Genomic DNA, 23,481 nt, shown 5'->3' with positions numbered 1-23,481 from the left:
TACACAGACAGCAAATGCAGGAGACAAAGAAAATACTGCAGGAGTAAATATGGGAAGGGGGATTTTTGCAGCTTCTGAGTAGGAAATCAATCTGCAAGAGCCACATGGCTTCCCTTAACTTCGGCTGCCGACTGAAGGGGAGCCGGGAGGGTGTCTGCTACATCGCCCAGGGGAAGCCCCGCCGGCAGCGGCGAGCGGCAGTCGGCAAACCGGGGCGATGCCGCCCGGCCCGGCGTGGCCCGGCCCTCCCCGAGCGGCGGCGGGCCCGCTCCGGCCTCACCGCCCCGGGCGGCCCGTAGCGGCGCCCGGCCGCGGCCGCCGGGGCCCCAGGGAGCGCGGGGGCAGCGGCCGGCGGCGACCGCCCCAGCACCCCCCTCGCCGCCGCCGCCGCCGCCGCCGCCTGGGCCGGCTGCCCGCGCGGCGCGGGGCCGCCGCAGCCGCTAGGTGTCGCCCGGGCCCCGGCCTCCCCCGCGGCCCCTCCTGCGCCCCGGCTGCCGCTGGGGCTGGCTCAGTGCGAGCTCGGGCGCGGGGAGCGGGCGGAGGCAGCAGCGGCAGCGCGGATACGCAGCGCGGCTCGCCCCTTCCCCGCGCGCCCCCCCGGGCTGACGCAGCGCCCCCGCGCCGCTCTCGGCACCCGCCAGCGGCCGCCCGGGCGGCTCCGGGCAGGGCCGGCGGCGACTCCTCGGCGGCGGGGAGCCGCGGAGAGGCGAGGGCTGCGGCGGCGGCGGGCGGAGCAGCCATGTTGGAGCGGGGAATAAAGTGACTTTCCTCGGGGCGGGAGCGCGGCCGGCGGCCCCGGCGGCTCTCGGGGCAGCGAGGGGAGGGGGGCGCTCGGCTCCCGGCGGCGGCGTCCGGATACCGCTGGCGGGCGGAGGAGGAGGGGAAGGAGAAGGGGGAGAGGAACCGCCCCCGGCCCCACGGAGCTCCGGCGCTGCTGGTGAGTCGCGGCCGCTCATTGTCTCCCGCGGCCGCGGTGCGGGTCCGGCTGCGCGGCCGGGCGAGGCGGCGGCGGGGGGTGGCTGGGGCCTGGGCCGCGGAGGCGAGCGGCGAGTCTCGGCGTTGCGTGTGCGGGGGGAAACCCGGCCGCGGGGGAGGGAAGGCGGTGTGGGCCGGGCGGGGGGAAGGACGCCTGCGGGCCCCGGGGGCAGCGGGGAGCCCCGGCCGGAGGGGGCCGCCCCGGGGGGGAGGGGGCCGGCCGTCTGCCCCCGCACGGCCGCGGGGCTCGTCCCGCCGGGGGAGCCGAGGCCTGTGAGGGCAGCTAGCACCTCGGGCTGGTGGGTTGGGGTTTTTTCTCCCCCTTTTTTCTTTATTTTTTTGCCGTCACGCTTGCGCTCGTAACCTTCCTTCCCACCGCCGCCTCCTCGGAGGCTGCTGCCTGCTGACAGCTCCGGCGGCCCCCGCGCGGGCGGCACCGCGGGTCCCCGAGCGCGCAGGGCGCGGGCGGCTCGCTGACCTGAACTTGCGCGAACTCCTCCTCCTCCTCCTCCTCCTCCCCCCCTCCTCTCCCAGATGTGTCACGCCGCGGGTCCGGTGGGAGTGAAATGCTTCTGCCCCCGCGAGAAAGGTGCGGATGAGTTGGCACCAGCTGCGTTTCGTATCTCAGGGAAATTCGCTGTGCTTCGGGGTCCCGACGCCGTGCTGCAGAAGTGGCGTCGCCGCCGCTGGCAGGCGTGGGGCCCGGAGCCCCTTTGTCTCTCTTTTCCGCAACAATTTCGGTAGCTGGTCAGAGTTGGTCTGGGCTCGCTGCTGGCTGTGGCATTTCTTTATGGTGGTTGGCAGCGTGGCGGGTGTTGCGAGGAAAACAGGGCTGAGGTATATCATAATCCAAACCAAATAACTCAATTTAAAAAAACTTCACTTTTCGCATCCTTTCCTTTTGTTTTGGTAAATAACTTATCTTTTTTTCTCTTTTTTTCCCTTTCCTAATTTAACTGAAGATCCCTGCCAGCTTTCCTTTATCCGTCCTGCTGTAGGCATGAGGAGGGGAAGCCTGGTTTGACATTCTTCCACCGCCCGCCCCTTTCCTTTTTAATTGTATTAATTGAACTGGAAACTAGTCGACCAAAGGTTAAATACTTGGAAGATTTGGGACCGAATAAAGCATTTTAGGAACTAGGCTTAGTACCAAATTCAGGTTTGTTTCCGTATTAGAGCTGTGTAAAAATAAAGTAGGTGATCTGGCCTTTTATGTGCTTCAGATATTAAAGAAACTGCAGTATTGCTTTATTGTAAAAATTCTGCCTCCTCATTACTCAGCTCGTATGTATGTACTTCAGTAAGTGATGAGAGAAAAACTTGTTTTGAATAATAAACACAAAAACAACAGGTTTGAAACCATGTGTTAACATATGTTTGAAATACATAGGAAAGACTTCCTTAAAATTACATGTACTTGAAAGAGCAAACTGAATTCATTCTTCCAATATACAGAAATCTTTATAATGTTAACTTGGCTTTAAAAAGGCCACTTAAATTTGAAGGATGAAAGCATCTCTTTGATGGTATTATTTAAATTTCACTTTGTCAGTAAAGAGTCTGGTTTACAAAATCTTTAATAGAATAGTGCTGTAAAATACATACCTTGATTTTTGCATGTTGTTTGGTGTAGCCTCATATTTACCCAGAATGGCATTCTGCACGAATCAAGTAGGTGGGGTCTGCCTACATCCGTATTGAAGAGTTTGCAAATTGGATTCTGTGTTATCTGAACAAAATTATAGTTGGAAAGTAGAGGGTCATTTTTTTAAGCTTGGCTGAAGATGTAGCGTATTAATTTATCTGTTTAATAGCTAAAACACCATTAATGTGTAGTCAAATACTTAAAATATAATTCCAAAGGTAATCAGTTTAGGAATAACTGAAATACAGAACAGGGCTGATTTTTGTTTGTTTTTCTCCTCAGTTTCTTCAATTGAGGCTTCAATTTCTTTGTAAGATTGTAACATTAAAAATATGACACAGATATTAAGATATTGCTTGTGACATGCACATTAAGATGTTCTGTATGCCTGTGTTATTGTTAAAATGTGGAGCTCCTACATTAGAACTATGCAGAATTTCTGAATGGATTATTAACATATACATTTTTCTAATTAAATAATTACCTGCTGCTAGGAGAAAAAAATATTTGTTTCTCTGGTCTTAATAAGTGTTGGTTCAGTATGGTATATCTGAGCAGACCCACCTAAAAAGTGCACCCAGGAAAGGCTTCCTTGGAGACTAGTTTCAGTGCACACCTTGCATTAAAATCTCTCTTGAAAATTCTTTTTATTCTCTCTTCACTTTCTGGTGCAAGCTGTTGTTTTGCACACCGATCAGCTTTTCCTTGCTAGTCAAGAAGACTATTCAGCTGTGTGTGTGTGTGTGTGTGTTTTTATTTATTTATTTATTTATTTATTTATTTTTGAAGACATGTATTAATTTTGTCTCTCCTGGGTATGTAATCTGGTATTTTGAAAATGGACAGCATCATGTCCAAAAATCAAGCTCAGTAATAATAAAGCTTTCCTATTGCAAACTCACTTTCTGAATGGCACTAAATGTTGTTTATGATTCTTAAGTTACAAACATCTTAAGTTCTGAGCTATGTGCTTTTTTTAACACTTGCATCTTTGCTCAGCAAGCTCTGAATATGTATCTAATGATGCAGCTGGACACCACTGTAATCAGTGACACTTCAGACTTTGCTATAAAACATTACTCCACAACCTGAGCATATAAAAATGCTTTTAAAAGGCAGAATGTTTGTTCAAGAATTCTGTGATTTTTATTCTATTTGTAGCATTTAGTGTTACACCTCACATTTAAAGAACAAATTAAAACATTTTATCACTAGTCATTGTTTTCCTTCTTGAAATGCAGATAGTTGTAGAAAGTTTGTAGTGACTTTTTTGCCTTCTAAGAGTAAGAACTGGAATTTTTTGTGCCAATTCATATGCCAATAATTTATAATCTCTGCTATAAATTATTTTACTTGGGTGTTAGGGCTAGAAGTATTTTACATTTAAAATTATTGGCTAGTGATCAAAATATTTAATTTTCTTTTTTTTAAGACCTTTATTAAAAAAAGTCAAGTCTCTAGATTTCTTAATAAATGTCTTCTGTCCTGCAGTATATGCCTTTCAGGAGCCTAGTAACATTTCTCCATGTTAAAGACAAAAGAACAGTTACTGTTTCCTCCAGAAATATTAGGTTCCCAGAAATGCCCAGTAGTGGTGTGGGATGGTTTCTTTTTTCTGTGCTTGTGAAGAGTGTATGATATGCTTCGAGTAACTGTTTCCTTGGAGAGAGTTAGTTAGTGCTCATTTGGTCAAACTTCTGTAACAAATCCATACATGTGCACTCTTACCTAACCTGATGGATTGATAATTCTTATAGAGCTTTTGGCTTCCTGGACTCATCTAAGGGGAAGTATCAATTTAAGAGTTTGATGAAAATGACTAATTAGAACATCTGTAAACAGCAGTTTAAACCCCAAGCATTTAACCATTGAGGTGGATATTCACAGTGAATAAACAAAACTGGAATTTGGTCTAGCTTGCCAACTTGGAGCACAAGAACATTAAAAAAGGATTTCAACTTCAATTCTGTGATCGAGTTTTATGGAAAACAGTAGCTTTAATGGATACATAGACTAGGTAATTTGCATCAAATTAGCTTTAGAAGAAATTATTTAATTTCTAGTTTTTGCACAGTGTAATCTCCTATGCATAGTCAATGAAATCCGAAGTTTCACTGAAAGAGCTAGTGAATATTACTTACATAATTAAAATGACAGTCTAAAATAGCACAGAATTACAGGCTTAGGCGATGCATATGGACAATATGAAGAAAGGACATGGTCTCAAAAAGATGTTTTCTGATACAGGCTTTACAGTATTTTTGTATTTCTGCTTTGTTGGAAAACATCAGTTGCTACTGGAGAAAGTATAAAGTCATGCAGGAATACAGATTTATGTTTCGAATTTGGCCGCATTGTGGGAGTATATGTTTCCTGCCGTTGCGTGGAATTGTGGAAGCTGCAGAAGGAGTTAATTGGGTCGTTTCATCGCTTCCCTGCCAATACAGAATTCTGGTTGCATATTTTCTGCTGCATTTGCTGATCTATTTTACAGTCCTCAGATGATAAGGCTTTTGCCACTTCCTTGGAGATCATTATACCCTATGTCTGACTGTATTATAAAGTATTATAGACACATTTACTGGAAGTCATTGTGTGTGCTTTACTGTCATATTTAGGCTTTTGAGGTCTACTACATGTTTTTAAAGGATTAGAGGTTTAGAAATTTCTTTCAGTAGGGAACATCAGGTTCATAACATAGGATGCTATGTATAAGCATGAATGACATAAAGAGAGGAAAAAAGAAAAGAAAGCATAGCATGGCCAAAAACTGTAGCAGAGGATGAAGAAATAACTGCATGTCTTTTCTGCTTGCTTATTCCTCTAGTAATTTAAAATACACTAAGCTGAAGAATGTAATTTTATCCTAGGTTTTGACTGTGATCTTTTTTTCTTTAATATTTTTTATTTCTCTTCTCTGGAACAACTTGTTGTGCATCTATTATGATGAACAAGATTATTATTATACCAGGACAAAAAAAACCCCGAAACGGTCTTCTGTTTATACTTCTAGCCACAGTTCTTGTCTGTCTTTGTGTTTTAGATTGGTCTTTCTAGATATCTCATGTAAGTGAATGTTCCTATGCTCTTCCTAATTATGTTTCATTTTATTATAATCTGTGCCTCACAATTGCACTTCTTTCTCTCGCTGCTGCTGTTTTCAAAGATTGGAAGAAGTGCATGATGGTCTCTGAGTTTTAACTGCTGTAGTTTGTCAGCTTCGCTGAGGATACTTGCATGCTTTCAGTTTGCGTGAGAATTGGCAGGATCATGACTTTTTCTTCTGGAATCTGTGGATTAGGGAAATTTGCAGGCTTGTAGCTGCACTGATAGGCTTATGTCATAGTGAACTTTCATAACCTAGACAGCCCTATTTCAGAAATGATTCTTTTTAAATATTTTTGAATTCCTACTCTGCTTGTGTTACTGATACAGAGGTATCTTGATGTGTTTGTGTTTTGTTCAGGTATGTGCAATATAATAATAATATTTTTATACAGCACTCATTAAAGGTAACATTTATTGAAGTTTACAGTAATGGGTGCTAATTGATGTTCACTAAAGTTAAGATTTATGGGAAATATAAATTACTGGGAATTATCGAAGAATATTATTTAGCCCATCATCCAGTAATTGAGAGGAAACTGGGTTGAAAGTTACAGGATCACATGGGAGTAAAGAAACCAAATTACAAAAATGTGAAGAAGTTGAATTTGTAATGAATGAATAGAATTGATAAGGGAAGCTGAAGGCCAGGATGAGGAAAACCCATGCTGTCACAGACTGACAATAAGGCAGGATGCATTTTAAGAAGAAAATGAATTCTAACAATGTTCATTAGCCCATTAAACATGCTAAAGAAAATGCTAGCATTTGATGATATTCAGAAGAGGTCCATATTCATTAAATATTTCTATATTCAGGAGTAAAAGCAGGTGATAGTAATACATGATGCTTTGAAACAATTTCTTAGAAACCTTGGGCGTGTTGAAGAGCAGCCACTGAAGTTGTGAACTTCCTACAATTCTTACCATGCAGAGGCACTTTCTGGAGTATTAATGTTGTTAATGTTTTTCGATATGTCTTAGAACATTGAGAAATTCTTCAATTCTGGCACAAGTTGAGGTTTCTTGTGGTGTTTTTAAAAGTTAGCAATATACAAAGTAATGGATATGAATCTTGACTGAACAAGAGTTAAAGGAAAGAGGTTTTTCCTTGTTCAGCATGGATTTATAGAAGATTGATCTTGTCAAATTAACTTTTCACTTTCTTGATAAGATTACGCACTTGTGTGACCTAATGTTGGTATTGCAGACTTCTGTAAAACTTTTTACTTGGTTGTTATGTGATATTTTTATTAAGAAACTACAGTGATAGATCAAGTGTGTATGTATTAAATGGTTTAAAACCTGGCTGATAATGTGAATCAAGTGTTTAACTATAAATAGTTACAGTTATGTAACTATATATGATGAAAACTCATCATCTAAGTATGTTTCTGAAGGAGTACTGGAAAATCTGCTCAGTGCATGCTATTAGACATTTTCATTAATGAAGCAGAAGAAAGTGAGAACTGCTGATCGTTTTTGTGGAATGCACAAAATTGAGAAAACGATAGATACTACAGAATGGGTCATTAGTACAGAATGGATGCTTAGAAAAATGGCAATTTCCTCAATGTTCACTTCATGTGACATTTTATGTCAGGCTCCGAAAGGTTGAATGTAGTATGTTAGCTTTTAAAATAAATTAATTTTTTTAATAATTAAAAAATCAAATACAACTGATTAATAATGCTAGCTTTTTGTTTTGGGACATATTTTGTAAAGCTTTGGAATAGTTTCTCACACATAATATAGAACAGGTATTAAGTTTTGATCTGCTTTCAGTATGTGATTTTGGGGGAATCTTATTTCAAAGGGATAGCATTCATTTATAATACACAAGAGGAGGAGAATCAGTTATGAAATAATTACTTTTTAATATGCTTTCACCAGTTTTCTGTATTTCTTAGAGCAAAATTGAATTCCTAAATCTAGGATTCAGAAACATACTGTGTAGTCCAATTAAGTCCAGTTAATTTTGAGAAAAATAAAAAGCCATTTTGTCATCTGTCCTTAGTTTATTGCAAGAACAGCATCCTTTATTCTTCCTCTGTTTATCAAGATGTAGTTGTCAGAAACCGTAATAGAGTGTTTAAATACGCAGGAGGGCTGTTCCCTTCTTAAGTACCGTTCAATATTTAAAGCTTTGTCATAAATATCTTACTACATTGGTTAAATATCTGCTTGTAAAAGTATTTCATAGCTTAGTTAAATTTACTCTGAAAACTAAACATAAAACTTAGGTTTTCTGTATGCTTGTAGGAGGCTAAGCTTGGACTCATGCTGCCTGTGAATAACTCTGTTGCTCCATAAACAATTTAAACTGACATAAATTTGGCACTGTTGCTTAAAGCATTGGTTCGTGTTCCCCTTTGGCTGGCTGCTCTCATCCCTGCGCTACTGCCTTTGTTTATATCAACAGGTGTTTTTGTGGCCATTTGATGACCATATTGGGGAACTGATGGAGGTTAAAATCAGCATTTTTGTTTCAACTTCAGTTTTGTTTTTACATGTAAGCAGTAGTCATTCTCTGCAGAATCAGTGGCAAAACAGAAGTTTGTAATTATTTATTTTAAAAAATATCCTGAGCAGATGGGAGGGGAAACTTCCTATTGTACAGAGAGGAAAGGAGGTCATCAGCTGCTAAATATATCAAACATATATGCTGTATTAAAGTCTTTTTAAAATGACCTGTAAAATAACAGTACAGAAACTTGTTTTGGTACTGAATAAGAAGTAACAATGGGAAATAATTGCTGAAAAATATCTTATTACATTTCATAGTCTTAATTTTAAATATATGTCTATCTTAGAGACTGGAGTTATACAATAGGATCTTTCGTGTGAAATTGTTGGTGTTGGGGGAAAGAAATCTAAGGAAGCTGAAAGTCAAAATCTTTCTTAAAAATGATATTTGAAAGCTGAACTACATAAGCTGAAATTGAGATATGCTAGGAGTTCAGAAGAAATCTCTGAACAGGCAGCAGTAAAAAAAAAAAAAAAAAGAAAAGCTAATTACTGCAGTGGTTATATTTTAAAGGGACCTAACAGGGAAGTTGTGCAGGGTCCATATCCTTTTTGAATAAGTGATCACCTCAGGAGAGACAAGAAGAAATCTTCGAATTCCCTCAAGCTACAGTTTGGATCTAAATCACTGAATTACACTGAGTGTTCTTGAAAATAGTTTTATTTCTAACCTGCACATTATTCAAATAATGCAATTTCAGAGGTAATACCAAAAGTTTAAGATTCTCCATAGTATTTCATGACCTTTGTCAACATGATTAGGTAGGTTATAGCAAAGAAGCCAAATATTTTAAAGCTTATGCTATTTACCTTCAGGATTAAACAAGATAAACAGCTTACAGTGTTCCCATTTGCACAAGTCACTGTATTTTTAAACCTGCTGCTTGTAATGCTAGGTTGTTTATCAGGGAATGCAGTTAACCAAAATGTTTTATTGTGGCTTGTTTCTGATTCATCTGGATATAATTCTTAAAGTGAAATATTTTCTGTGAGTCAAAAAATAGTGTTAAAAATGTATTTAGGCAGAGGAAGGCCCTTTGGTATTCAGCATACTCCTTTTTTCTGGACAGCACAGGAAAAATAAAATAATGCTGTATATTAATTTGCTTGGCAGGTATATGCTTTTCTTCTTGAATTGTGCAATTTTAATATTTTGGGAATAATACCAAGTAATTATGTGTTCTGAAAGTATGGAATTGACATGCTTTGGTAGTAGCTTAGTTACTGTATTTCTAAAATGTTTGTTTGCAGTGTGTTTGTCTTTAGTATGTGTATAAAATATAAAGTGTTTTTAACCAAGTGTTCTGAACCTGCTTCCTTTAAAATTAGACTTTTTTCAGTGTTCTTATGTGGTAGGAATTTTGGTTTCCTGGTATTTGTGAATATTTCTGTTAATGGAAGAGGTAGACTTTAAAGCAGGATTTAAGTGACAGTGTTTGTCCTTGTTACAAGTTATTTTGGGGGATGAATGGATAGCTAGTGATGATTTGCACCTGTAGCTCTGTCTTAGCAAAACACCTGTATGCTCTTTAATCACTTCTAGGAGTGTATAGATTAATGTTGGAGATTAGCTAGGTTAATAGTTTACACTCATCCAAGATATGAATTGTGCCAGACTCCAACTGCTTTGTTTTCTGTGCTTGCTTCTACAATCAGTAGAGGAGACATCGAGAGGACAGTCCCAACCAAGATAACTGCCTCCCTTTTCTACATCTACCATAGAGCGAGCCCGTCACAGTCAGTGGTATTTTATCACTACATTACAATTTGAGCTGAATTAAGGGCTTGCTTCTGAATAACTTTTTGCTGCCATCTGTAAACTGAATAGGATTCCAGTACTATCTGGAAAGTACTGAGGGAAGAGAGAAGGGACAAATCACAAGGTTGAAAGCGAAGAAAGAAGAGAGGGTGGCTAGAAGATGGAGCCCTGCATTTTCTTATTGGTGGTAGGAAGCTCCTAACTGTCCCTAGAATTGGTATGAAGCGTTCTCCTAGGTGCCTCCGGTGTCTAAAAATGAGTGGTGTGAATCCCCCCTTGGTATTTATGTAATTGGATCCTTAATATGTAAGCAACAAAACATGCTGATTATTCTTCACTGCGGCTTGCAGATATTGAGCATGAATTAAAATTCTGGTAGTGCAAGACTATATTTTAATATTGAGATAGATACTTGAATGGTCTGCTTTTATCTTCTATCTCATGGCAATTTCAGAAATTAGGGTTGCGAGAAGAAATGCAAATGATACTTTTTTTGTGTTATGAGAACCTGGTTCTTAGAATGTGTATGCTCCATGATAAAATAAAGTAGGCCTAGAGAAGACTTGAGCATATGCTTAACCTGCAAATGGTGTTCATCACTGACTTTTAACAACATTACAATGCGTAAAGTTAATTGTAAATTGACATCTTTGCATGATTGGATTGTCACATCTGCTCTTGGTAACTGAAATTGTGTCTTATTTCACAGTGATGCTTTTTTGTTTCCGCTTGGAAGATAAGACACAAAAATCTCTGTTTTGCTTGTATATTAAGAATGATTTGCTTGGATTGTCGATGTTATTTGCCATGTTATATGCTGTTTTAGATAGTCTGTTGAAGATTTTTTAGGGTATAACTGCAACAAGTTTTGTATAGTCAGGTTGGTCAGTTGTCGTGGAAAATGATTTATGACTAGCTAAAGAAGTACTTAGGGACTGATCTCAATTTTTGTGTGCTGAACTTGAGACTCTGTTAAGATAATGATCTTCACGGCATGAATGCTGAAAAATTTTTTGAAAATCAGACTTTTTTGCTGTGTCAGCTGCAGACAGCTATTAACAGAAGTAATTCTGCTAAGTCTAGAACTTTAACAAAGTCTATATATTGCTAGAGACTTGGACATTTTCTAAGAAACAACTGGAGGAGAAGGTGCTGTATTTATGACATACTGGTAAGTTGGCTTTTCACTACCACAGTCAGACAGCTTCCCTCTTTTCTGTGGTTAGGTGGTATCTTGCTGTAAATCTTTTTATACCAGCGTAAGTGGATCTGCCCTGGACTATTTAAGCCACGTTACTGCCTTACATCTCAGTCGAAGTAATTGCATGGGTGCCATTTCCTGTTTTACATCAGACAAAAATAAGACATATTTAACCTTGCTGCTGTCAGACAGCTCCGAAACACAGACTTGGAAAGCATTCCTGTTGCCTATGTACTGTATGAAACATACCCTCTTCGCTGCATTGGGTGTACAGAGCTGCCAGTGGTAGGCTGTAAAAAAGTCTTTGTCACTTAAGGAGGGAGGGGAAAAAAAGAGCTCTGATAATGCACAGGAAGCAAAATTGTTGACAGAGAAAATTCCTTTTCTGTGTAGTCATTTTTATGAGAAGAGCCACACCCCAAAGGTAATATATTTAACTGTTACTAGATCCTAGTGACATAATAGAATATTTTTTACCATATATTCAGAGATTTAAAAGGGATAAAGAAAATTGTATGGCATGATATTCTTTCAAAGTTATTTATGATAGTTGCCATGTTATTTGTGTTGTTATTTTTTATTTCTAAGTAACATGTTTATATCTTTATTTATGCCTATAAGAGGCTTCAAAACATAAGTTAGCATTCTGTTTCGTTCAAAAGTGCGAGACATTTCTGATGGTCCTTTTATCTTTTTTTAACTCCTGATAAAGCTCCCTTCTTACTGTGCATAAGCCTCACTTTTTTTGCTAAATGATAATATTATTCCAGTTGGATTTAGTTATTATGGCTCTTCAACATAAAGTATAGTGAGCTTTTTCCTTAAGCAGTCTGAAATAAAGAGACTTTTCTCTCTGTTTTAGAGCATGGAGACGAACTTTTTTTAGTGGTGTTTCTTCCACTGCCCCAGATAGGTGCTGATGAGTAGCTTTGCTGTATTTTTGAGCCAAACCTGTAGGGTTAGCAGCAGTTTTCCTGGGTATTGTGAAGCAAAGCTGATGAATACAGGTTTCACAAGTGAGGGCATGAGTGTACAGCTGTGACAGCTGGGGTGTGTCGCTTTGGCAAGCCTCCTCTAGCACTCCATAGTTAGGGAAGTGCTGCCATGTGAAGTACTGCAGATCTGCTTTTTCTTTTTGAAGCTGGAGGAAGGTTTAGGTGTTGTCTTAGATCTTAGGGCTTCACTTTCTGTGCTGTCAACAATATTTTTATCTGAAAAGAGTAAGACATTCGTATTTGTCTGCTCCAGTACGGTGTATGTACACCTGCTTTTGGATCTCTGTGCTGCAGGTTTTCCCAAAATATGAGATGCTACTTAGAGTATTTTTCATAACATGTGCTGATAATTATTCTAAAAATAATGTAACATTTAGAAGTTCAGTAGGCCAGCGGGATGTATTCATTTTCTAAAACTCCAGTCATGAAATACTATAGTTTGAATGAGATGACATTCAGGAAAAGCTAGGCGTGGTTGCTGGACGGGACTCTTCGTTCTCCTCAAGTACACGCTGTGCAAGATCAAAAGTTATATGATAAAGGAGATAGAGCTGAAGCTAGCAAGTGTTTCAGATGTCCTCACACGCCGTGTTCTGGTGATGCTGGTTTATTCCTGTGCACGGTTCTGACATTGTTTTTCTTTGGCCAGCGCTTTGCTAAAACACTGTTTACTGCTTTGCCTTTGTACTCGGTGCATTGCTGTTTTCAGAGTCACGCTTGTGAAATGCTTTAGAAAATGTGTCTGAATTAATTGATAGGTGTTGGCTGCGTTTTAGCTAGTGAACTTTGAGTGGCAATTCGTTCACTTCTCCATCTCATTTTTTGACCATACCTTGAAGCATATGAATGTTAACTAGAGGGAATCCCACTGATCAGCTTTAAACTTCCTAAAGGCAAAAAGCAGCCTTTGTCCTTAACTTCCAATATAGTTTTGTTATTTTTTTTTTGTCCATCAGTATTTTGAGAAGTGCTGTATTTTTTTAAGCATGCGGGTACGGGACATGACAGGATGTGTCCTGTGTTGTTGGGTTTGGGTGTTCTATGTGTAGATCGCTGCTGCTTTATCTGTGTTTTTGTCTTTTTATTGATTTGCTTGCTACTAGAAATTACTGATATGTAGTTTTGAATTCATTACTCTAAGGGCTCTTACAAACAAACAAAAAACCTGCTTAATCTAAATCAGCCCAGCTCTTTGGTTGGAAGAGGTGACCTTTTTGATGTTACCTCGTGCATCCAAGATCGCTGAAAGACTAACTGGCAAAGTTAGTCAGAGAATCACTCAGCGCAGGATTTCCTTGCCCTTTTGTACCTTGGAAATCCTTACCTAAATATGTGGTACAGAAATTTCTTTACTCAAATAATTCTCTTAACAATTTGTTACGAAGACAAAAAAAAAAAAAAAAAGGTGAAGGCTTCACAGGGAAATTAAAATTAGCTGAAGGAATTTGTATTGCTCTAATAAATCTTGAGATTTGTAGCTTCTGATCTGTAATGTAGCTAATTGATTTGGGGTGGGTTATTTTAGGTGTATAATAACATTTTGGTATGTAATAATTTAAGTAAAACAATACTTAAGTATATTCATTCATTTGCAGCATAACAATGTATAATTCGGGCTTTTATTTCTTTCGTAGATACTGTTCGGAGCTCTGTTGGTGTGTGTGCTTTTATTAGTATTGATAAAGGCTGGAGTCTTGATCTGAAAACTATGTATTTTAAGCTGAGTTCAAAATCAATCATCTGTTTCTTCTGCTTACATAATTACCTAGCATGATAAAGTTGTTTTTGAAAATGTTAGAAAATTGCCCTATAGAATCATTGAAGTCAGTATCATTTTGAGACACTTTTTAGAGACAATTTCTCAATTATATTGAATTTTTTTTCTTAATTTGAAATTCTGTTTTCAGGGTTGTTTACTACACCGTCTAACTTTGAATTGAAACTGAAAAAAAATAGAAAATCCAATCCAAATGTTAATGAAATTCATAGTAAAGAGAAAGGCAACTGATGGGTGGAAGGATGTTGTGGATTTGGAAAACAAAAGGTATTTAGAATTATACTAGGCAGTAGTAGGCTTTCTGTCTTGTAGGCCTTTATTTTGGTTTAAGAGATCTGGAAGTAGCTTTAATAAACATTCTATTTTTAGCTTTAGTTTGCCTTTTGGACTGTTGAAAGTCCTACCTAAAGTATCTGGAACTTTTTTTGCTTCAAAGATGCATGGAAAGTTTCAAATACTTATTTCTTTAGTGGAACATTCAGATATGTTGAGAGAAGGAGATTATCATTGCAATTTTATGGCTGGGTGAAATCTTCATGTAGCTAGTGAGATGTAACCACGTATTTTTCTCACACATGCAAGAGCATGTTCTGTAAACTATTTCTGCAGTTATTTTCATTGCACACTTCATGATTAGTTAATGCACATTGGGCGTGTTATGAATGCATGTCTGGCATATCAGAATATGATTTATACTGTGTAAATCATAAATACTTTATTCAGTGTTTTCACTGTTCATTACCCAGAATCTTCTAGTAGCACTTGAGAGGGTAAATGAATTCTCCTAAGACCTAAATGCTGTCATCAGCAATATCTCCTTGTTAACATTCTCGCCTCCATGGGCTGTGCTTGGACCGCATTTTGAGATGATAATCCACTGTGTGAATAAAGAATATTCAAGTCTTTATCAAGATATAATAGAAGTTTATTATAAATAATATACCAAATCAATTAAAAATACTTCATTTTTGATCACTACACTGTCTCAATTTTAGGCGTGTTGTGTCAAAGTAGCAGTATTAATAATTTAGTAGGGTTAAAAGTGAATGTTGCTTTTTAGCAGCTCTTTATAATTATTCTAAGCTAATGTTTAATTGATTTGAAAAGGGAGAAGTGAGCTTTCTTTTTATCCCATGGCATGCTAACATTTCTGATCTGCGTGGTAGAATGTGATGCACTATTGGAGTGATGCACTATAACAGCAATAAGCTTCTAGTATTTGGGATCATTTAATGAAATAGCAGTATCTTCAAGGTGTTTATACAATTAAATCTGCATATATTATCTGAGCCAAAAATAAAGTTTGTGGGTCTTTTTTTTTTTTTTTTTTTTTTTTTTTTTTTGTAGAAGGGTGGTGACTTGTCAAATGTACATCTCCGTAGGTAGCTGGGAGTGGCATTCCTTCCCCAGGGCACACACAGGCCTGACAGCAGTCAGGGCGTCTGGTGTCCCCAGCTGCTGCATCCTGTATTAATGGTGAAACTAGCTTGCTACCTGAAAGCTCAAAAAAAAAATCCTAAATTGCTGCATTAAGCCACTTCCCCGCAAGAACAGTAGATGCTTGGTAGGGTTCTTATGGTAAAATCCTGTTTTCCCATCTTGTCAGCATTCTTACTAAGCTGGTTATTTGGTCTTCCTAAATGGCAAACTTTTACTCTCTAAAGCCTTAATGATGGTATCAAGATAGTTTTCTGTCTCTAGGGAAGAAGTTAGGTTATGTTGCAAGGTACAGGGGAATGCCTGCCATTCATTTGAATATTTCTCCAATTTATGCTGTCTGTCTGGGAGGAAGAAGCTTTGATAGGAATATTTCAGTGACTGTGCATTTACTGTCACCTCTGAAAACTGCTTATGTGTACATAACTGCTAGCGTGCCTTTTATTTGTGCCTATTTAAAACAGTAATCTAAAATTAAAAAGAGGAAGAAAATTTTTATCTTTGTCATAGAGGCTTCAGACTATAGTTCAGCTCATTTCACAAGAGAGAGATGGTTGTTTTGTTCTTGTGGGTTAGCTGGTGAGTTAAGGCCTGACAATACTGTTGTCAAATGCTAGAGACTGATGAAGTGAAAGCTCTGAAGTGCATTTGGCAAAATGATTAAAATAATGGAAGGAAGACAAAGGTCAAATGAATATTCAGCATAACAGTTTGGAGGTTGTGTCCAAGAAAAGCATTGCAGAATATATGATAAATAAAAAAGTAGGAATGTTATCATTAATATTATATTTAATGTTAGTGTTAGGCATCCTCTCTGCAACAAATCTTGTGTCTGTTGTATATTTAGGATGCTGGCTAACACTGTGTGTAAACCGCTAGAAACTCAGACATAATCCTAGACTTCCTGCAGTGTTCTTTAAAGACAAGTCAAGCTGATATTACGCTCCATGAACAGAATAAGAGAAATTGCTAACATAGATCATATGCCAGTATGGATGGGATACTTTTGTAGTGTGAGATATTTCCTTAATTAAATCTACATGTTCATATAAAAGCTGGTAGATTTAAAGGTTCTTCTGACACTTGTTTTTAATTCATAAACTTGTGAAGTGAGGCACAAGAAAAACTTTGCCTCACTGCATTAAAAAGGATTCTTGCATTAAAAATTTCTGCCTGGCATTAATTATACTCTGCTGTTCTGCAGGTCAATGGGAGAAGTTGTCTGTAAGCCAGCCCTGGTGGCACTGGTAAATGTCTTGATATCAAGTCAGAATAAATTTGTGTGTTTTCAGTCCCAGGCTGAAAAACCTTGAGTAAGCTTTGTCTCCCCCCACAAATAAGTAATATGTATACAGAATAGCTTTAAGTAGCGTGGATAAAAAGTACATGTTGCCATGCACGTGATGTTGGAAATAAAGGGAGATGTTTGAAAAAGTAAACTAGAAATAGCCGTGCATACCGCTGACTCCATTTCCTCTAGCCCTGCCCCTGTGCTGTGTTGTTCTTATGTGCCGGTCATGCGACTGGAATAGAAGGATGGCATTTTCCGTGGCCGGGTGTTCCAGGGCAGCTTTCCTGCTCTGCAGGCTTGGCTAAAGGAGGATTCCCGCAGTAGGACTGCAAAGAGGATTGGAGATATGTAGTGCTTTTCTCCCCGAGTTGCAGCTTTATTTAATGCCATTAGTAGGAGTTCATGAAAGACAGAATGCTCCTTTTAACTGGTAGTCATCTCTTTCTCTTACCTCTGTTATTTTCTGTCAAGCTTTCCGCTGTATATGAGCATTGATGTGCTGTTCATCAAACTGGTATATTCCAAAAAGTTGCACATTTTCAATTTGTCCTGAAAGGTGTTTTGCAAAATACATCTATCGTGTACATAATGATAATGGTTAGATCTCTCTCACTTGACTTGGTGGCTGAATTAGATAATTCACATAGAGGTAACTTTGCTGAAAATAACTACTCTGGTAATACATTCTGTTATCAGATGGAATAGATACATTACAAGCTCAATTAATAAGTAGTCTTTATTCTACATTTATCCTTAATCCATATCATGTTTTATTAAACATTGGTTAGGATAATACTCATTTAAAGCATTTGGAACAATTTCTCAAGTAACTACTGTAATAAATTGTGAAATGAATGTTGTCAATCCCGTAAGGAAACCAAAATGCATTACTCTTTGGACTTACTGGGCTATCTTAACAAAATATATTCAATAAAAGCTTTTGCGAATGGTTTACAGAAAGTGAACTGCAGCAGAAATGAAGTTCCAGAAATAGTTTGTTGAGCAGTAGGTAGAATAATACTTTGTTTGTTTTGATAGTAGCAGAGAGGCTTTGATCCATGCTCTTGCTTTTACTTTCTTTGGGAGACTGAGTATTCTGGTATGAGGGGTTCAGCACAGTCACTGCATTTGCATGGTATTTGCTACACCTGAGAACAGAAAGATTAGTTAAGATTTTTTTGCTAGCATGAAAGCTAGGGTCTGTTTTCTGAGTCTTTTTCCTCCCCTCCTTTTTTTTAATGTTCTGCTTGCTCTACATTATTATGAAAAAAAATAATAATGTGTATTTTGAAGAGATGGTGCAAAATGTGGAGTACATTTCCAGTGTTCAGAAATTACTAAATTTGGCTTAAGAAGTGTACTTGGCCTCTCCTTACACCAACTGCACTCTGATGCCACAAGCATCTGGCTTTGTCTTTAGATACCAGTTTGATTTTTTTCCTAAAACCTTTGTTCTTTCTACCAAAAAAGGTTTAGTTTGACCTGCTGTATTTTGATACTTTATATCACCCTGCTTTATCTTACCAGGGATGAGGTATAAATATAAAATTATTATTTAAAATGTGCAATTTAAAATATTGATTTTCTTTATATTGAAAAATTTAATCAACTGAACATCACTTCTGCTTGGCTTTCTTACCCATCTTTCGTACTCTTATGTTTGAAAGGTAAACAAGAGTTAACCTAGCCTGGAAAGAAAAAGGGTGTGTGGTTTATGTAACTTTGTTCTAAAAGATTTGTGCAATGTGCAGAGTATATATAGCAAAAATAGGCTTATCAAGTTTTGGTCCCAGCACTTTTTCTTTGTAAATTAGAATTTGTAAATTCTTTAACTTAAGAATTTGGTGGTAATACATATTTGAAAAGCAAATCCATGCTAATTTTATTAACCCTATAGGTAGCAGGTATAGGTAGCAGGTTTATAGAAATTTTAATTGCGGATTTTCACTATAGTGATCAAGCATTGGGGAACATAGACATAGGAAGTAGGACAGCTCATGGAGATCAACCGGTTTCATCCTTGGGGCATGCTGAGCTGAGTATGTGTGGGTAGGTGAGTCTGTGTCTGGATTTCCACATGTGAATTCTGCACTTTGTTCCTCTGATGTCTAATTTGGGACAAGTGCTCAGTTCCATACTCATCTTCAAAACAATTTTTTTTTTTAAACAAGTTGTCAAGCAGCTGTCTATTTAGTTACTTTGGTTGAAACTTAAGGTGTACAAATATGTTGACTGGCTCTTACTAGAGCCCTTTTGAAGGGGGAAGGTGCTTTTCAGGCACCTTTTTCTGCTTTTCAGGTGCAGTATAAATGTCTTGGCACAAGTGAGTTTAGCTTAAGACCCAGTATGTGGAGAGGCATATGAGCTGCGTGGTTACATGTCCAGTAAATATTTTTGTCTGGTCACTAACACTTCGTAAAGCTCTTTATTCCAGCTTATTCCAGGTACAGACTGATTCTTGGGAAGGTATTTGATCTATTGCATACAGAATTTCTTTAGCTCGTGAGAAGTTTTTGTTAAGGAGCTGATCGGAGTTTGTGGAAGCATATCGTGGGAAAGCAGGTATTAGGGAAAGCGGTGTCTCCACACTTGGTTTATTTAAGATTTGTCTTGGTATTATTTGAATGCCTTTGCTTTCTTGCTGTCAAAATGTCACTGTTTGGATCTTTCCCAATGTTTTTGTTCAACTGATAGGAAACAGAAGGGAAGGGACTAATTGCTATGAGTCTGGAAAACATACTCTGAATACATGTACAAGCATTTGTGCGTTCTTGTCCAGATTACTAGCGTGTGAGATACGTGACTGCAGCAGTGTCATTCTGGCAATGTAGCTGAAGCTCTTGGGGGTCCAAAATGTGTTTCCTTCCTCCCTGCCACCAAAGGAAAAGTGTTGGTATTTCTCCTGTTACAAGTTCTCTTAAATTGCTGCTCTATAATGAAGATCTTGTCTTGCTAGTTCGTTAGTAATTGCTACCTCCTACTATCTCTTCTGTCAGCAGGGGGGTAGGACTTCCTCCTACACCCAGGAAAAAAACTTGAAAATTAGATAGCGAGAGAAACTAAAATTAAAATAAACTTGAGAATAAATAGGCCAGGTTAATCTCTAATTCAGTAAGTAATTTTTTTTCTTAGCTTTTAAGCGACAAATTAATTCCTTCTTCACAGTGGTATCTTTAGGGGCCTAGGTAATACAGATGTTATTGGGCAGAGACTATTTCCCCTATAAGTCATCTGCTTGTACTTGGACTAGCTACCATGTGTTGATGTTAACCATTTGCTTAAGGCAACTCTAAGTGGACATGTATCTGCAATTCGGGAACAGTTGCAGCTGATGCTCCAGTTTCCTCACAGCAAGAAGCCTAGGTGTTTCTAAAACTTGATAAAAACATAAACTCTAAATGCTAGTAAAACCTTTTGAAGTCTGGAAAGGGCATATTCCTGGGACAGTATAGGTAGCAACACTGCAAACAAAAACGAGAGGAAATTTTTGAAAGAAATACTTTGTCAAAACTCGAATGTGATGACTTGCCTATCTTTTTCATTTTATCTCAGAACCTGTCTTCACTGCAGTCAGAGCGGTAAAGGTACATGAGCTAGCTATGAAGTAATTGGTTTGCACATCTACAGTTGCTATCTACACTAGCAGTTTGTTGGAATTGATTCTGAAAAACGTTACCAAACTTTCTATGAAGTCTTTTAGCCTCTGTGATTTGAAGCTTTTTAGTTCACTGCAGATTAAAAACATTCCCTGATCGCTTTTCCACATTCCATTTAACTATAACATTCAGTGGTTGCCTTTTTTCAACAATTAATCTGTTCCTCTGTCTAATCATAAGTGATCAGTGAACATTTATTTCCACTTGTCCCCCAAAATTTGCTACGCTAACTATGAAATAGAGTCTAGATGTGCAGAATAAAAGCAGTACACTTGGTGCTGAAGTTCAGAGGTTTGGCATGTTGTTTGTTGAGGCATTTGCGGGACAGTAACTTATTTTGAAATCATACATCTTGTTGCATTGTCATCACCTGTTGTTATGTTGCATGAGTTTTCAGAAATAATGTAAATATATTCCATTGTCAGTACTAAAATACAAAATAACTCCGCTGTTGTCATGCTGGTAGTGTTTTCTCTCGTGGGGGTAGACAGCTTGTAACTTCCTTATGCGTTCAGATGAGAATATGAGCTTAAGTGGTCACGATCTCTGTTTGAATCATCAGTGAGACTTACGGTATAAAACAGGTTATATGGCATTACTGACATTTTACTCTGTTGAACTAGAAAATCATTTGCAGCTTTTTGCCTTTAGACTCAGCCTCCTCTGTTTGAGGATCTGGAGAGTCAAGTTAGTTTTCAGCAAGTCACTTTTCCTTCCTTTTTTTTCTTTTTCTTTCTTTAATGACTTGATTATTCTGCATATTTCCTGGGCATCAGGTGTCCAAAAGCACATTGACAATTAGAACTAATTGACTAATTAATTGACTTTGAAAAGATTGAGATATAGATATGGAGAAGTGTAATACTCATCAAAGAGTGAGAGGGAAGAGAAAAGTAATGCATTAAGTGGGAAGAGTATGGAATTTGTTTAGATTTGAACTTCTAAGATTTTAAGATACCACTAGTACATTTGTATTTGATTCTGCAGTCTATATGATACATGCTTATTGACTGATGGAGATGGGGTGGGTATGTTGACTGTTAATAAAGAAACAGTCAATGTTTCAGATTCATTTTTAATGTGTACATTATACAGTTTAGCAGGGAACACTAAAGAAGATGTGATCTTAATTTTTCAAAGAGCTTGATTGAACCTATCATTGCTTTGATCCCCATTTGTTTTTTCAGCTTTTCTTCAAGATATCTTACTTGGCTCAAGTCTGGGAACTTCAAAAAAAGAACAGTTTTCCTATGTAATTCACACCACTTATCTCAAGGTTAAAAATAGACTTGTGAAGTTCCTTCAATTTTTTGACAATTTCTTATTGTAAAAGTTTAATTTGGGATATTTTTATTTCTTTAAAAAAATAACATAGCTGATGTTTAAGCAAAGGTTATCCTTGCTTAAAACTGAGGATTTTTAAAATCAAAGCTAGAAGAGGAAAAAATCAGTACCAAAAGTATTTGTGAAGACCGTTAGCCTGATAAATTTGTATAGTAGGTAATTCTGATGCTTTCAGTAAAGGCCTCAGTCACAAATATCTATTTTGGTTTTTAGATTTCAAATCTTCAATGTAACTTTGCTACGTTTGCTCTTATGGCTGTAGGTATGTATTTCTGATATGCCAAAAGATGACTTTGAGCAAAGCTGGAACACTGATGTTTCCCCTATCTAGTGCAGTCAGCAATAAGTTCTGTCCCACAGGGAAGAGTAAACTGAGGGAAGCAGTAATGCATATTAAAGTACACTTATATAAGGAGAGTATTTCTAAATTATGCCGGAATAGTGGTATAGTTGTATGTAAAGGCAGCCTAATATGATCATGTAAACCCAAGCAATTAAAAAAAACCACAGTCTGATCTTGAGCATGAGTCTTTTTATTTTGTAGAGGTCTTAGAGAGCTGAGAGGCAAAATCCATTGTCCCTGTTCTGTCCTATTTTACTTAAAAGGTGGTTTTTGTTTTTATTTTTTTTTTTTTGTTCTTGAGAGAAATAAGATTTATCTTGCATGCAGTTTGCAAGAGCTTTCTGGTTTTCCTTGCTTAATGCTGTATTAGGGCAGCTTAACACGCGCACGCACACACACGCACGCACTACACACGCACGCACCACACACGAGTCCTGGTACCTTTAAGGTGTAATCAAGGCTCTGAGTGCTTTGCTTAGCAGTGTCTCTCATAATGGACTCTGGATCAGACCAGAAGCAGCTGTAAAATAAATTTACTTCCTTCCACTGTTAGAATAGCAAGATGTGAACTTCTGAATACTGGTTTTGTATTTGGTTATACTTTTATACAAGATAATATAATCAAAGATTATATATTGGGGAAAGAGATGGGAAAGCAAGTGCTAAAACCAAGTTAATCTGTTAGGTGTTGATGTCAGTATTTTAGTTCAACTTGGAGCAAGGTTAACTGTCCTGTAAGTCATGAGGAAAGTGAGTATGTTTCTACGTTATTGAATTATTGACCCAGCTTACACTGTTGCTTGTTTGATTTTGATCCTTAACTGTTCTGAACATATTTAATGTTTGAACTGCTTTCATCCCAGCATTTAATCTAGATTTGTCTAGTGCATAACTTAAATGATCCCTGTAGAAGGTTGGAGATAGCTGTGCACATCTGTGCAGAGTGAATCCTTCTTAGAATGTACAAGCATACTGTTTACATTATATTTTCTGTCCAAAAATACTAGTTTTGGACAAAAATAGTAGTTTTGGATTGTGTACTTTTCAGCAGTAGCCATGGAAAAAAATGTTGGGGAAAGTTATGATTCTTCTTTATGTAAATATTTTTCTTGTAAAATGTATCCATTTGGGGTGAAATGGGGATACCATCCACCCTTGGGGATGAAAGCATTGAGTAAGCTGTTGTATTGCTATAATGTGTTTGTATTGCTATATAAATTTTTATATTCTATTAGCTATCTCTTGCTTAGCCATACCTGCTCTTATGTATAGTTAAATAATGGAAATGTTTTAAATACCTGTACCCTCAGTAATAATACATTCGTCCCTAAGTGGTATCTAAACAATCTTGTTTTTTCTCTTGCTGTTGGCTGAAGTTAAAATAGTTGAAAAATACTAAGTGTTGAGAAAATGAACAGAAAATCAACA

At 38.3% G+C, this 23,481-nt stretch overlaps 1 protein-coding gene across 1 annotated transcript in view; it reads left to right on the top strand.

The window, feature by feature from the left end:
* The first annotated feature begins 484 nt into the window (after positions 1-484).
* The window catches only part of CDK17 (cyclin dependent kinase 17), a 98,129-nt gene continuing 75,132 nt past the window's right edge, over positions 485-23,481 (top strand). Inside the window, exon 1 of the mRNA XM_026123161.2 lies at positions 485-937. The gene's annotated coding sequence lies outside the window, so the exon portion shown is untranslated. The remainder of the gene's footprint in view (positions 938-23,481) is intronic.

This window comes from Dromaius novaehollandiae, chromosome 1 (assembly GCF_036370855.1).
Source record: "Dromaius novaehollandiae isolate bDroNov1 chromosome 1, bDroNov1.hap1, whole genome shotgun sequence".
In the NCBI taxonomy this organism is placed as follows: domain Eukaryota; kingdom Metazoa; phylum Chordata; class Aves; order Casuariiformes; family Dromaiidae; genus Dromaius; species Dromaius novaehollandiae.
The sequence above is the reverse complement of the archived record's forward strand: the minus strand, read 5'-3'. Positions and strand labels throughout refer to the sequence as shown.